Here is a 16,318-nt window from a genome sequence, read left to right as displayed (position 1 = left end):
GTAAACACCTCAGTGTCCAGCACTCTCAGTGTCAGACCAAGTTGTAAAAACATTTACGGGATTAAGAGGATGGTGGGGGGTCAAGAATTAATTGGATGAGTGTATGTATGTGAGTGTTTGACAGGGGTCAGCTGATAAACTACCCAGGCAGTTTTTCTGCTGAGTGGAGTGCTTTGGAAATGGTGTTTAGTCTTTTTTTTTCTCATTGTCTTTTCTTTGTTGGAGTCTATGAATAAATGCTAGCACTGTTTCTCTGTCACTCCTCCAGGGCGCCAGGCTAATACTGTATAGACACACACACACACACACACTCTCAGTCTCCAGTAAAAGGTCCCCAGTAAAGTCATGATTTTCCTGTGGGGTGTCATTGCAGAGATCTGTGGGGAATATGTCATTGTCAAAGAGGAGTCAAAGACCTAAATAAAATAGAGAGATGTGTGAAGTTGATTTTGTTTGATGACCATTACTGTTCTTAAAGTATCTGACGTCACTGCTGTTGTCCTGACTCTTTCATCAGCATACACTCTCATTGAGACACTCCAGTCCAGTCGAAGAATTGACTCTCCACAGCTTTTCAAGATAACGCCAGTTTTTCAACCTGACCTAAGAGTATTGCCATGTTTAAAAAGAATGTTTCCATATTTTGATAACGCGAGATGTAAGACCACTTGTTTGTGTTAGAATACTATATCTGTATATGGAAACATTATTCTGGGCAGGCCTTTTATGACCAAAAATATATGATCAACAGCAAAAATCCCTAATACGGATAGAAAGGGGCATGAACACACCTAAACTGTAGTAAACCTGACATCACTGACTTAACAAATTGAGTTATATATAGAATTTTTTTTTTTTTTTTATTAAAGTCAAAGCAATGCTCTTTTATAAGTAACTGATTTTATTTGGTGTTGTCTAATGATAATCAGACTGGAGGTCATGCCTGTTTTTTATATGCCACTACACCACTCTGTACCTGTACCCATGGTTATGGATATCACTTGAGTGTTTAAAATTTAAGAAACTAAAATTAAATTTAAATTTCCCTGTGTCTTCTGAGATAAACTATATTGTATGGTTTTCCCCCAAATAGTGTAAAATCATTCAGTAGTAAAACTACTTGAAACATAACATTATCCACAATAATTTTTGTTGTGCAATGCTGTGCAGAAGAGCAAATGCTAAAAAAAACAAAATAACTGGTGGCAACTAATGGCTTTATAAATATTACGTTATTTCATAAATCTCTGCAGGAAAATTTCTGGCCAAAATTGTCCCTCAGATGTGTGTTTCTTTAGATAAGCCTCTATTTAATGTTATTTGCTAAGCACATTTATCCACAATACAGAAAAAAATCTTCTATAAAAACCCATCACACTTCCACTCTAATGGCTGATACATTGTGTTTAGCCATAAGAGATAAATACAAAATGTATTATTGAGTGTTTTGTTAGGCCATTATAAAGCACGGATGCTCCCACTTTGCTCACAGTTAACCAGTATTTAGTCACAAATGAGTGAACATGAATGTGCTGCATAGTATGTCAGTTGAAACCCCGCTAATTAGTTTAACATTAGCAACCACAATCAAACATATGCTGTTCTCCAGTACAGGAAGTCGTAAACCTCAGTATTTAGTTTGTGTGCCCCTGTTTGCACCATTAAAACAGCTAATAGGTAATAATGCCTTTCCCCCAATTGATAACAAGTGCATTTAGTGCTTTAAGTTGACTGTGTGTGGGTAGCGATTTGTTTGAATGCAAACTTTGAGAAAGTGAACTAATGGTACTATTAGGGTTCACTTTAAAGCCAACTCTGTTCTTTTTGAACATAAGTGGCCAGCATTTATGTTAAATGGGCTGTGCCACTAATATTGTAAATAAAAGGCTTGGAGGCACTATAATGATCAAGTCAACTCACCTCTGCATGATCTGATGTTTTCACCATGCTCAGCATATCTATCATTTCTGAGACACAAGCCTACCTCCTAGCCTCATCCAATCTTACACCCTGACACCTACTGAAATCTCATCCAGTATCACCAGCTAATAGCTCAAGAGTGACTTACCCCCTCAGCTGTTTTATGACTGGCATTGTTTATGAGACCACAGTGGGCCTTCGAGCCCTGAGAGGTCAGACGGCTCGACAGCAGCGGTCAGAATGTATGGCTCATTTCCTAGCCGTGGCATGATGGAGAGGATACAGTTCCTCTAGCCTTTCCTCCAGGCTGTCAGTGACGAGACACACAGACAGAGCAAATCTTAAAGAGTGTGTCAAACCACTGTCTGGTAGCCCTGCTTCATGTACTGAACACCACATGAGTCATTATGAGCCGTTTCAGTGTGACAGATCTCCACAGAAGACACAGTCGCAGATTACTCAAAGGGATCTGTTCCAGCGTAACTGGAAAAGGTAGCTAATATTTAGCCACCCCCAGAAGATGTGGTTGATTTCATTTTATATGGAGTGAAACAATGAATCAGGACAGGCTACTGCTGAGCTCTCAATGTAAAAGGCAGCCATCCCATCTGGAGGTGACTGAGTGGGATTTGTATCAGCCAGCACTGGATATCCTCGCTGTCGTCTTTTATATGTTCATAAAGAGAAAGAGGTGAAGGAGGAGGAGTGCAAAGGGGGGCGGTGTGGCTCTGAAAACCAATAGGAATTCTGGCTTTTGCCTTCTGCATTTTATGAGAACTTGGAGCGAACGTCATTGGACTGCCCACTCACAGATCAGGCCCCCATGGCTATAGAATATCTCTGGTTTCCATCACGAGGAAAGACGCATGCATGAACATGCACACGCATGTATAAAAGAACAATTATACACACGTGCCAACAAATCCTTGCAAACACACACACACACACAGACTTGCTTATGTGTATGAGCCTCAAACACAAGTACAAGTGAAAACTCACCCGCACACTGGCTTCCACAACATGTGTATCAATCTAATATTAAACACACAATCCTTTCTCTCGCTGTCTCTCTCTCTCATACACACACACACACACATTGCAGTGAGGGTCTGGGAGCAATCAAATAGCTGCACTACATAGCCTGTCTGAATCCTGTTTTCCTGTGAGTCTGCACCCATGTACCAGCGGTTCCTCCCCAGTGCTGCAATAAAACCTCACTAATGATGCCCCTCACCCCCCTCGCCCACACCCTGGCTCTGGCACCCGGCCTGTAGATGCACAAACCGAGGGGCACTTTACGAGTTAAGCGGCCGTCCTTACCCGTGATGTCATCCGCAGCTCGCACTTAATCCCGCCAATCCCTCGAGAACTGCCAGCCAGACACACCAGAAGAATACAGCTGCCATTTCTGCCTCTTTTTTCACCGCTCTCCATCTCATCTTTTTCTATTTGTTTGTTTGTTTAATTTTCAGGCTGTAAAGAGTGCTGCCTTTGCACCACACACACTCTGAATCAGTGGGTGGATATTTTTATAAAGGGCTTTTCCCAAAATATACTGCTTGTCCAATTACTGACACATTAACTGCTTCTCATCTGACGCACCAAGCAGCGAGCGGACACTGACTCACTGTTTTCAGAATGACTCTATTCAAGCAGCATAGAGGGATTACAGGTTTCTTTCTGCCCTCTACATGGCTACCTCCATCCAAATAGGAAGTACTCTGACATGCACTCACACGCTGTAAATCTACCACCTCATGTTTTTTCTTGGAAAAATAAAAAAGGAATATATGCTCTACTATAGGCGTTCATCAGTTTTTTTTCAGTCAGCCACAGCATTTGTATTTGAATAAATGTACAGAAATTGAATAAAGTTCCATATGTGCAGAAAAGTAATGAAACTCAAACTGCAACTACAAAGGAGCACACAACTTGTGCACAACGTTTCCCAGCTTTCAGCACAATGTTTTCAGTTAATATGTCAGGCTTTCAACAAATCTAAAGTAATAATGAATTGGGCATTCTAATATTTTAATACTATGATGCAAGAATTGAATAGGTTTTTTTTTAAAATGATGAAAGCAATAGAGTTGTTGCTTTAGTCCATGAGTGGTAATTGTGTAAATATTTGTTCCAGATTCAGCACCACAGGTCACACTGTGATGTATGGCCCCTGTCACCTAATCAGCTCTGGGAAATGAGCACACATGCACAGGCATGCATTTAGACACACACACTAGTTGTTGTAATGTTTCAATAAATGTGAACAAACCTTAGTTTATTGAAATCTGTGGTCAGTAAACATTATCAAAGATTTTTTTTTTTTTGTCATAGCTGTTTCAGAAAAAAATGCAAACTTTCTAGATTGTAGCAATTGAGTAATGACAAATATGAAGCTGTCAACATTTGTCTGCATTTGCTGGAAGAGTTTTGCTGTCAAAGATAGTAAATTAATGAAAATGAAACTTTATTAAGAATGGCTTAACATAGCCTACCCCTTCTGTTACACATTATGTTTCCAAATATATACAACCTTAACACTCCCCTATTCACACACACACACACAGATTCACACACACGTCATACAAAATCCAACATAGGTAGCTAATTATGGGGAAATGACCCTTTACTCATTTGAAAGGTATCCAGACAAGCTCTTACAACACCTACTCAATTAGCTGCCATTTGTACCCTTGAAATGAATGACTCGCTCTCTTCTCAGTCACCCAAAACATGAACACTTCAGTCTTTGATCTGCTGTTGAGTTGGATCAGATCTTACACAAGTGAAGCACTGAAACACTTAACAGTCAAACGCTAGTGCAGTGGGAAAAGAGTGTAATGTTATTTAAATAGCTTAGTTTTACATCCTGTGCTATATGAATAAAAAAGTATTGGATTCTTTGTTGAAATAGATTGAGCTGTTAGATTTAACAGTTAAAAGACTTAATGACAATAGTTGCATGGCAGATTGTTATTGGACTAGTTGTCATTTACTGAAATTATGGGTGAGTTGCATCGCTTCCCTTCATTACAGAGGCCCTATACCAGTGATTCAGTCCGTCAAAAGTATTGTCAGTGCATGAAATGCTGTTTCATTAGCAAGAAGTAAGACATTTTTATTTAAACAGCAATAAAATTAAGTTAATGAAAGTTGATTTTAAAAAAGCCTGCCTGTGAAGTAATGTAAAAAAAATCTTAGAATTTGATATACAAAGGCAAGCTATTCTGAAATCTCACTACTACTGAGGGAGAAGTCTTTTCCTAATCTAGACCGTAGGACCGCTAGCAACTCCTGGTCCTAAGATACTGGCTGGTAACAGATGTTTCCTAACATACATGTACGCAAATTCCTGTTTGTAAAATAATTGGATTTCAGAGTCAATTCTAAATCTAATAGGTTGATAATAAGGATAATATGGATGGTTCATTGCAGCGGTTTCTGTGGTTCTTTCCTTTGTGAAATCTTTTAACAGTTTCTGGTCTGAGCGGGTGTTCAGGCCGGAGTGGACAGGTGACCGGCCTTCACCTCCCTTCCTCCTACCTCTGAAAAGAAGAAGTCATAAACCAGAAGGAAAAAAAAAACTTTCTCAGCTAAAGAATCCATCGGGTGAATGGAGAGAGGGAGGGGTAGATGGAGCGAGAGAGTCCATTAAAAAGAATGACAGCCACAAAAAAAAAGAGAGGAAAAAAATCCCCACGGCAGCACACAATGCCATAGCTGGGGTTAAGTGCTAGGATTTCAGTCGATGGGGGATTTGGGGGTCCCTGCGTTTTTAAGCCTCTGTCCCCAAACCTCGCCTTCATCCCACCACCCTCCCCAAGACACTCTCTCTTTCTTTTGCTCTCTTACTCTCACACACACATGTACGTCTCTCCCAGATCTACCATCTCCACCCCTCCTCCCCCAAGTCCCAGTCATCTGCCATAATCAGAACGATGATATACGGGCCCCATTAAAAGAGAGGGGCTGCTGACATGCAGGACAATAGCCCCTCACAGCGTGTCCAGGAAGCCTGCCCATCCAGGTGCACTCTCCCTTACAGCCAGAGGCCTGCTGCACTCCCTCCTTCTCTCTCTCTCTGTCTCTCTTTCTACCTCTCTCCCCTTCTTTTTCTCCCCCGCTCCCCAATCCTCTAAGCGCAGTGTGAGCCCATTGAGAGGGAAGGCAGAAACAGGAGAGGAGCAAATGAGTGGAGGGAGTGGAGGAGTTGTGTGGGGGTAAGGAGGGATTTGCAGGACTGAGATTCGAGAGAGAAAGAGGAGGGTAGTGGTGGGGACGGAGGGGTGAGGAGAGTGAGGGAGAGCTCAGGTGTGTTGAAAAGACAGGACATTTGAGCAGTCAGAGATGGGGGGGAATCAGTGAGCTTGAAACAATGGTGATAATAAAAGTCTCCCCTTTCACCCCGTGTGCCCCTCTACTTTGCTCCCTTTCTCTCTTTTTGCTCACCGTCTCTACCTACCTGACCTACCGCAGTGCATCACAGGGCACAGAGGAAGGCTGAAGCGTGGGGGGAGGAGGAGGAAGATGAGGGAGGATTGGCTGATGGAACGGGATTGGTGGCAACAGGGGGGAGGAGTGCGTCACTGGTTGCCCATCAGCACATCGTCACTGACAGCCGTTGGCTTGTCCGTCAGCAGGTAATTTAGACCGGGGGGGGGGGTCTGCACCCACACACACACACACACACACACACACGTATGTACGTATGAGTGAATGGGCCCAGCCACCTCTTGCTTAATGTCTGTTTTTATGTTTATCCATAAGTATTCTTGAACTGGATAAATTCTTGCAGTATGTTTTGTTACTTTAAGAATGTGAGAATTTCACATTGTTTCATTTGCGCATATTTGTACAAAAATGGTAAATAGTAAATGCATCTCATGACAACAGAATACTACTAATTGCAAAAATACAGCCAAGGATGCTTGAAGAGTCAGTCCTGCATTGTCTGACTGATTCTAAAACAGTAATTGTCCTGCGTTTCATTAAAAATAATCATCGTCAATACACTGCTATAGCATGATACTGCGGTAGGTAATACTGAAGTACTGTGAAAAGTTGCTGTTGCTATAAGTATTTAACATAGCTATTTTGTATACACTGAGTACCCAGCAAAAATGTTTTTTTTGGTGATGTGCAGGTCAAAAGTTACATTGAACCTTTCTTTAAACAGCATTTAAATGAGTATATTTCAGTTTAAAGTGGGTCCTACATAAACATTGGAATATAGTTAATACTGTTGAGTTAACTGTTACATGTAACTGAAAGAAAGCTTTGATTTTTCGACATGTTTTGAAATTATGTATTTATTTTTAGAAATAAAATTTCACAACACGGTTACCCCTGTGTATTGTAAATCCTACCAGTCTTTAGTGAACCATGGAGGCATATGGTTGCTCCTTTCTCCTCAGTGGTTAGTGGCCCAGACACCGTCACCAATACTGAGCGCCACCACCAGACCCCCGAGAGCCTCCAAGGTCCACTGCACAAATCCCCCTCTGCACCAACCAGTCCGTTAATACACACCGACTATCTGCCCTCAGCTCTCTGTGTGGTCCTCCTCTGTGATTCAACAAAGAGAAGAAGGAAACGGAAAAGAGAGCTATCATCTCTGTCTGAGATGCTCTGCCTTTTTCCAGCGGTCACCTATCCTGTATCTATGGCAGAGACTCAGGGGTGCAATTTAGATAAGAAACTAGCTTCTTTCCTGGCTGGTTCTTTCTTCTTCTGTGAATGGAGAAACTGGAAAAAAGAGGATGTAACACACTCATCTGTGTCTCACTTGAGCCTGGCTCCTACTAACTCAAAGCTTTGTGTGGACAAGGTCATCTGACTTCTTTGGGATTTTTTTGGTCTTGTTCTGGTATTAAACATCAGTTGTAGCATTGGCAAGAGCTGACTTAGCATCCCATGAGTAGGTTTATTCATCCTCAGATTTACCAACTCCTATAGATCTGAGGTCAGCATTGTTTTACTCTTAGATACAGCTCAGTGTCTAGAGCTGTTTTCCAGGACACCCCTTCCATGTTCAATTTAAGGTTTGTCTCTCTAGTCTTTAGCCAAGCTGCACTCCCTACTCGTCCCTTGCATCCAAGTCCTGAGAGGGAAATGAAAACTGGTTGGGGAGATGCAGTCAACAAGGTGGTAGGAATTTTAATGACCTGCTTTCTGCTGCCTTTTCCTCTCCCGCCGTTTTGGCACTCAAATAATGATCCGGCAGGCTTTGCCGTTTGGCACCCGCAGGCTTTCAACACTGAAAAAAGGTGGTGGACAGAATAAAGGGCAAGTCCACCCCACCCCCCTGCCCATTCTCTGATAAAAGACAAAATACATTTTAATTAAAGCCAGGTAAAATTGAATAGATGGATGGACCTTATTTTCTGAAAGGTTTATTGTTTTGACTTTTTAAACTTTCTTCGGTATTGTTTCTTTGCTCTCTTCCTGTTAATAGTGTTCAGTCTAGATGTTTCAAACAAACATTACTTACAGCTTATGCATCGCCATATGTGCATGTAAATAGTCTTCATGTACACACATAATCACACACAGTCACAGACTCACATAAAATAAAGGTGACAGGCTGTCAAACCCCTTGTGGCAGACATTACGCGGGTCCAGAGAGCAGAGAGCATTCGTCACAACCAATCAGAAGAGCCAGTAGAGTTTGTTATTGGAGCTCTGATTTTGGACCAGGGGTGCTCATACACTCAGTGGTAGGTAAGGCTGACAAAGTCCTGGCTTGTGTGTGTGTGTGTGTGTGTGTCTCTGTCTCTCAGTGCAAGTGTGTGGCACACTGTTCCTATCAGACCTCTCTCTCCTTCTCTTGAAGCAGAACAGATCCTCTGGATAAGCTCACCCAGTGGCAGAGAATCCCCCCACCCCTCACCATACATACACACTCATGAACATTTATTCCTATATTGCATGCCTCCCCTCCTTCTTTCCCCCCATCTCTCATGTCTTGATCTAATGCTCGGTGCATAATGGCACAAAGACAAGTGTGATTTTTCCCTGATTGCGCCTTTTCAGTTTGTATACTGTAGATGAAGGTCCTGAGTTTCCTAGTGCAGTCAGGCAGCCATGCAGGGCAGAGCAGGACTGGGCTGCTGGGAGCAGGCAGCAGCCAATTGTGAATGTGAGGAAACAGATCAGTCTGCCTGGCTACAAGCGGCACGGTATTTTGCTATGTGAATGATGACTGGTGCCACTGCATTGACACCCGGCTCTCAAGATGTGTGTGTGGGACATGGTCATGTACACAGATGCCTGCACATGTATGTACATGTATATGCAACATACAGTAAATGCATTTTCTTTTCAATTTGCTTTGATTTCTCTGCATTTGATCCAGTATTTTCCATTTGAGCTTCCAAAATGAGGGGGAAAAAAATGTCGACATAATTAGACTCTAAGTCATCTATATTCCAGAGATATTGAATGATAAACCTCAGCTGATCCTTCTTTCCAAAATGGACTTAGAGCATTCTGCAAACAAACTATTCCCTTCCTCTTCCATCCCACGAACACTGTCTCCGATGCACTGGCAAAGTCCGGCTCTTAGTGGCAATTGGCACAACAAAACCATTTTTTATTATTATATTTTTTTCTGTGTGGCAACAATTGACATTAGTTTGTTTTCAAAGGTGTAGTGTGATAAAAAAACAAAAAAACATTGTTATTGGGCTTTGGGAACAGCCAGATTCAGGAGCTGTTCACTGCAGGCAACCAGAAATCCATTTATTTTTAAGTACCACAAAGACGTCAGCTGGTATTAACCATGGTCACTTAATTTCCTCCTCGCTGGCACTGGATAGTTGACTGTAGCTGAACTGTTAGATAACATCACACATGAGGACAACGCTAACAACCAGTCATTGTAAATCAGTCATTGAAACTGCAACACAGTGATGTGGTGGCTGATGGTGTGAACACAGTGGAACATATGATAGAATGATAAAACTCAGTTTTACATTGCAATAACCTTTAGTTAAGTAGAACCTCATATGGCAATAGAGTCCAGATGGTAATGGTGACCATTACATTTCAAAATAAAACCATGTTATTGTAGAGATTCTGGAGATTTAGTTTTGAGTTTTGTTTACTTACATGTAGGTAATTCCCTGTAGTTTAGTTTAGAGTTACAGGAGCGCACACACACACACACACACACACACAGACAGACCATCCCACAGGACTGGGAAAGTTGAGAGGTGCCACCATGACCCGAGGCCTACAGGTGTCTGTAAGCCCAGTCTTCCACACACTGAAGTCCCAGCAGCTGACAGGCTATAACTGTCCCACAGTAGCATTGTTCCAACTGACAACTTCAAAGGTTACACTGCATGGGTCACAACAAAACATTATTTTCAGCATATGTGTGACGCGGCGGTGGGGGAGAAAATCCCCAGAATAGAGTGGCAAGTTGTCCAGTTTTACCACATGGCAAATGTCACTGTGTGACATATATGGGCTTATGAAAATGGCAAGCGAGGACAGGGCGGATCGCGAATCAATTCGTCTGTCACACTTTATTAGCACAACCAGAAAGACCGAATCTTTCCCATCTTACTATGTGACACATTTGGTCCACAGATGAGCTCTGTTGTAAAACAAGCCAGTGGATGTTAACAGAAACCACACTGCCGAATAAAGTTCTTCCAATGATGAGCAATCAGCATTAGTGTGCGGGCTGACATTTGCTTGCCGGCATCCCACTGAGCAACTGTCACTCTGCGCTCCTCCTCCCCGACCTCGTCTGAACAAACATCACTTAAAATTCACCTCGGAGCTACACATGCTGCACTTTGACATGCAGGTTTTTTTTTTCGTTTTTTTTTTTTCCAGAAATGAGAGGAGAAGGCCCAAGTGGTAACAATTTGAAGTCAATAAACTCTTCTCCTCTAAAATGCCCTGGCTTCAAAAGAGTAGTGTGGGTGTTCTGCACGGCGGTAATGGAACTGTTAAGCATGCTCAGGGATTTGGCAGCTGGCTCCCCTCGGAAAAGAGCAGGAGGGGAGGATGACAACCTGTTAAAATCCAGTGTTTGTTGCTCTCTTTTGCTCTCATGATTGGGTGGAGGTATTATATCGGTGCTTTTAGGTGCATACAGTAAATTCAAAGAACAGACATACAGGCATTGTATAAATACATATACTGTCCACAAATTAAGACGTTCTCCTTTTACATATAATTTCAATAAGTGGAGAGACAGAGCGAGAGGGAGACAGAGAGAGAGAGCGAGAGAGAGAGGCTGAGTACAAATCTATTGTGCAACATGTGTTTGTGCATCTGACACAGGAGGGCAGTCTTTCAAAGCTTCCCACCATCTGTGGAGGAGACCAGCTTACTGTTAAGTTGCACTGTACTCTCAGGTCTGGGCCTGTAGCAGTTGTAATTTCTTTACTGTAAATGTTCTCTAAAAATGATGTCAAGTGTTTATTTGCTTCCTCAATCATGGTTTCGTTCCTTCAGCAAGAAAGAAAACATCAACCTCACCTTAGCTTGACTTGACTTCTCTTTGCTCTCTACCACTCTTGCCACTAAATTCCCAATCTTTGCTCAAGTTCAAAAGAGTCACTTCCATCCCCTGCCTCCTCCTGTCACCACCACTACAACACCTGTCCCTCCGTCACCCTTTTTGGCCAAGAACGCAACTCCTGCTTGAGCCATCATAGGTGAAAACGGGTCCAGAGTCAATATTTATCCAGGTTGTGCCTGAAACTATCTGCCATTTCAGCACATGCTGTGCCCCTTCAACAAACAACATTCACTCTTCTTGCAGTAAGCAGACTAATTACACAGTTCATCCAGCCTATTGGATGTGTGTGTCTTTTCTTCATTAACTCCCTCTGTTAATCCCCACTGAGCCACCCCAGGGTTGGAGGAGATTTCGGGCAGTGGGGTGGTCCTACAGAGGAAGTGGCGGCAAACCCCGGGAAGCGCTGTTGTTTTTGATGTGTTGCCGAAGTCCCACCCAACCCCCACCTCAACCGACCATAACCAACCACCCCCCCCACCCTTGGCTGGAGCTCCTATTAATCATCCTGTCAGTCCAGCAACACATATGCTTTGTCACCACAGACACACCACCACCACACATATACACTGTGCAACATAACAAACAAATAAATAATGTAGCTGGTCACTGCCAGACTACAGGAGTCTAAAGAGAGAATGAGAAAATAATCTCCATGGAAATGGAAAACGGTGCAGGAGAGCTGCCGGGTTTGTTTGTTACTTGCAGTGTTTGTGCTTCAGTCGTTGAAACCTTTATTGGTCTTTGTTGGGTTGTAGAGTGTTTGGTGTTTTATGGTTTGTTTCCTATGTGTCAGGCTTATAGTGCAAGTGTGCAGCTTGGCCTAAGTTTTTTTTTCCCTCGTGCTGGGTAGTCATCCGCTCCTATGGGGAAAAGAGGCTAACTTGAAAATGTTTGCCTTTGACTACAATACACCACAGCACTCAGTAGCACGGCACTGGATTGGTGTGAGTGTGTGCATACACATGAAGAAGCGTGTGTCTGTGTGGATGTGTATCATGTAGACTTATAGTCATTTTTGTGATATGCTGAAATCCCTTACAGTGCCCCTTGGACTGAGGGTCTGCGTACCTTGGCTGTGGAAACATATTACTGAAAAGCAGATCGATTTAGTCTGAGAATGAAGAACAGTGAACCGCTTCTTTACCTGAATATATTTGACATTGTGAATATTTGTCATCATTTAACGATCGGTTCAAGCAAACTGAGTGCGACGTGTCCAGTATGTCCACACTGCACGTCCAAAACGGAGCCTTTCCCATCCCTCCTGCTAAGCATTTTTCACCACTATGAATATGTGTGTGTTGTATTGTGGGGCCCCACTATAGCTGGCTGCAGTGACGTCACTCCCCCCACATACAGTATTATAATACATCAGGGCTGTTTCAGTGGTCGTATGGAGACCATGGGACCCGGAGCTGTTTGGAAATCTAACCAGATATCCTACATATTCCAGAAAAGGAATTTTCATTGGATTTAAAGCTGTGAATCCTTTTTAGCCTTTTGGCTTACTGATGTTTTTTTGTTTTTTTTCAGTTTTACACATTCTGTGCTTGTGCTTGTTTGGTTTGTGTTTGTGTATTTTATTTTTTTGTATCTGTGACTTTTAATTAATTATACAGATTTTGAATGGACAATGCACCGTAGGAACTCTAACATTTCTGTCGTTAATTAATTCTGTGATATAGTTCAGCGGTCTACCCCATCATAATAAATACACCTGGACCTGTTTTTACAGCTTTGTACATGAATGTATATTACTATTGATATAGTAACAGACTTAGCAACCTCCATTTGTCCGTTGCACCTTGTAACTACACATTTCCCTAAGCCTCACTGTGTTATCAAAGCCCAGTGGCAGTGAAAAGGGGTCACTGAAGCTGGTATGGTGAGAATAAAATCCCAGATCAGATCTTAACTGGAGGTGAGAACACACATCTCAGGTTGGAAACCTTCAAGGGGGTTTGTTTCAAAGATGAGAACCAGAAATCCCAGAATCTTGTGTGCTTCAAAGGGCTGCTGAGGGGTGGCAGATGGTTCTCTGGAGTCCTGACCCGCTGCCATGCCAGGCTGGTGTGAAATGGACACTTGTGGGCTCGGCCTGTTCTATCTGTCCACAGTTGTTAATGATAACATGCACTGGCCTCAGCACTTCATGCTGCCCACACGATCCTCATGTTGCCTGCCAAGTTGTGTGTATGTTCTTGGTGCTAATACTTCCACCCCTGTGTTTGGTACCTACTGGACTCATTCTGCATAATAGCTCTCACCAAGTTTAGCAAGGGAAATTGCTGTCGACAGCAGCCTTTATTTCTATGATAATCATAGATTTATCCAAAATCCTATCACATCTGCTGACTTTATATTTTTTTTCATTGTTCAATTCATGTGTTTCACCTAAAAATGAACACCAGACCTGTGAAACCACATTCTGACTTGTTTTACATCAAATATGACCACAATTTCCTAGTGACTAAAATGTATTTTAATTCAAAATAGGGACTCAAATATATTTTCCTAAAATATTTATGGTTTTATTAATGTCTTTATTTTAATGAATTCAAAGTGAACTATGGTCTATCAGGCCAAACCTTGTGATAAATTATTCCTTTTTGTTCCAATTGTTTCCTTTTTAGCTTGAGATTTTTTTTTTCTAAATTGTAGGATCGATTTCATGATTTCACTTTAGGCTAGTACTATTATTTATACTATTCAAATAAATAGCTTACCCAAATGCTACATTTTTTTCATTGTTTTGCCTTTTAGTTACAACCCCTTTTGGTGTCACCTAGGTGACATTTTAAAAACAAAACTAACAAACACAGGCCCAAAGGCCTTTCTGCCTATACCACAAAAATGTTTCGACCTTCCTGCTAATACTGCGTGTAAATATAAAGCCTAAATTGATGCAGTGGGCTTTCTCCCTATATGTCACTGAACTTGCAGAAAGTGTGTGCTCTTTGGCTGAGTTGTAAAATATGACAACATATTTCCCCCCCACCGCTCAAAACTAAAAGATTTACATTGTGATTCCCAGTGTCCCAGTAGACAGATTGATTGATTACATCATATTAAGGTCATTTCTACATCGGGGTAATTTTCACTCAAGCCTCCAGGCGATATTTTAATGTGCATTTGTTTGGCGGGGTTGTCGGCTCCTGCTCCTCTGATCTGCGGGGAAATGGATGGCGACATTAACGAGCGATTAATTAAAAACAACAACATTGATGATGATGGGACGGGAGGAGGTCGGGATGCTTGGTCGTTTTTTTTTTTTTTGTTTTTTTTTTGGAGGAACACCCAATTCCCAGTCAGACTTAGTCAGACTTTGCATGTTCTTGTTTACATTTCGCAAAATGATCGTTGTGTTTCGTTTTTGCTTGAACCGAATTTTGTTTGCTGAATAATAATTCTTTTTCTTTGAATCCACACTACGATCTTGTTTGAAAATATGTATTCGTTGGCATTTGTCATGATGAAAATATAGTCACGGATACCCTGTAATTTTCACTGGTGCCATTGAATATGATTTCTCATTTCTATGCAGAATTAGCCAATAATTGTCACTGAAAATAAATCAGGCAGAATCATAAAATAAAATCTTTTATTTCCGACTAAAAGGAAAAACGAAAATGATTAAATGTATTGGTTTGTGTTTGGTTTTGGCCGGATCGATAGCAGGCAGCGAGTCAGCGGTGTTTTAACTGAACTGACAGCTGAATGCATGTTTCAGGCATTACCGAACTGACACACATTTAAACAATCAAATAAGAGAATTTTAACCTGGTATATGTTGCAATCGGTTCGAGGTGCTAATTGATAAATATGAGTGTGTACGATTTGCCAGAATCGCGGCAAAATGTGTTACCAACATATTTGATTTCGTTTCCATACATTGTTGCAAACTGTACATTTCATCGACTGATTACAAAACCACCAATCCGTCTGATCAACCGCACTCCAAGACGCACGCACACTCGCACATATTTGAAACATTTTGTATTAGCGCTTCTCTTTTTTTTTATAGCTCTCCAGATGTGCAGCCAGTTAGAAAGTGCGCTCCAGTGCAGGCCTCCTGCAGTGTCTGTATGTGCACAGTCGCTGCCCTCTAACCTCTTCATATTCCTGCTATCAGTAGCTGTGGCGCAGCGCCCGTCTGACTCTGACAGCATGTTAACAACACTGCAAAAGGCCCCAAAGAAACGTCTTGGATTAGCGGTCAGAATTCCCATTTCCCGTAGACGCGCAAGGTCCTGAACCCAATTAATGGCTAATAATTACCAAGGCAACTTCACTATGACCGCTTCTGGGGACTTCATTAGAGGAAAGCAGGGTGCGGCCCGCTGTGGACTCCAAACGAATATTTTAGAAAGGCAAAAGGGGGGGATTTTTCTAATTGATTAGGTGCTGGGTTCTTGGGGAATTTGTATTTATCGATCTCTATGGGAAAAACAACAACAACAAAAAAACAGTGTTGGTGGAGGTGATTATTATTGTGTTTATCATTTCTCTTGTCTGAGATGACAAAGCTGTGTGTGGGGTCATTGTTCCCTCCTCATGCAGGCGGTCACATCATACCGCATACAGTAGTGCGTGTATCTGCGTGCATGAGCGCGGGCCACCGCGCAAGTCCCAGCGCCCCTGTCGCAGCTAGTTACCATGTTTACTCTCCCATTACATCGACTGTGGCAGAATTACAGTTAGCAAATTTACAATGCTCACAGCGCTCACAAAAGGGCCCGCTGCGGCTTTTTGATGCCCCCCCCGGCCCGCCTCATCCGCAGGCCGGATCGCGAGGTGCTCTATTTCACATATCTAATGTGCGCTGATGTTATCTGCGCGTAACGTCTAATCCAGAGA

This window comes from Siniperca chuatsi, linkage group LG10, assembly GCF_020085105.1.
Source record: "Siniperca chuatsi isolate FFG_IHB_CAS linkage group LG10, ASM2008510v1, whole genome shotgun sequence".
Classification (NCBI taxonomy): Eukaryota; Metazoa; Chordata; class Actinopteri; order Centrarchiformes; family Sinipercidae; genus Siniperca; species Siniperca chuatsi.
The sequence above is the reverse complement of the archived record's forward strand: the minus strand, read 5'-3'. Positions refer to the sequence as shown.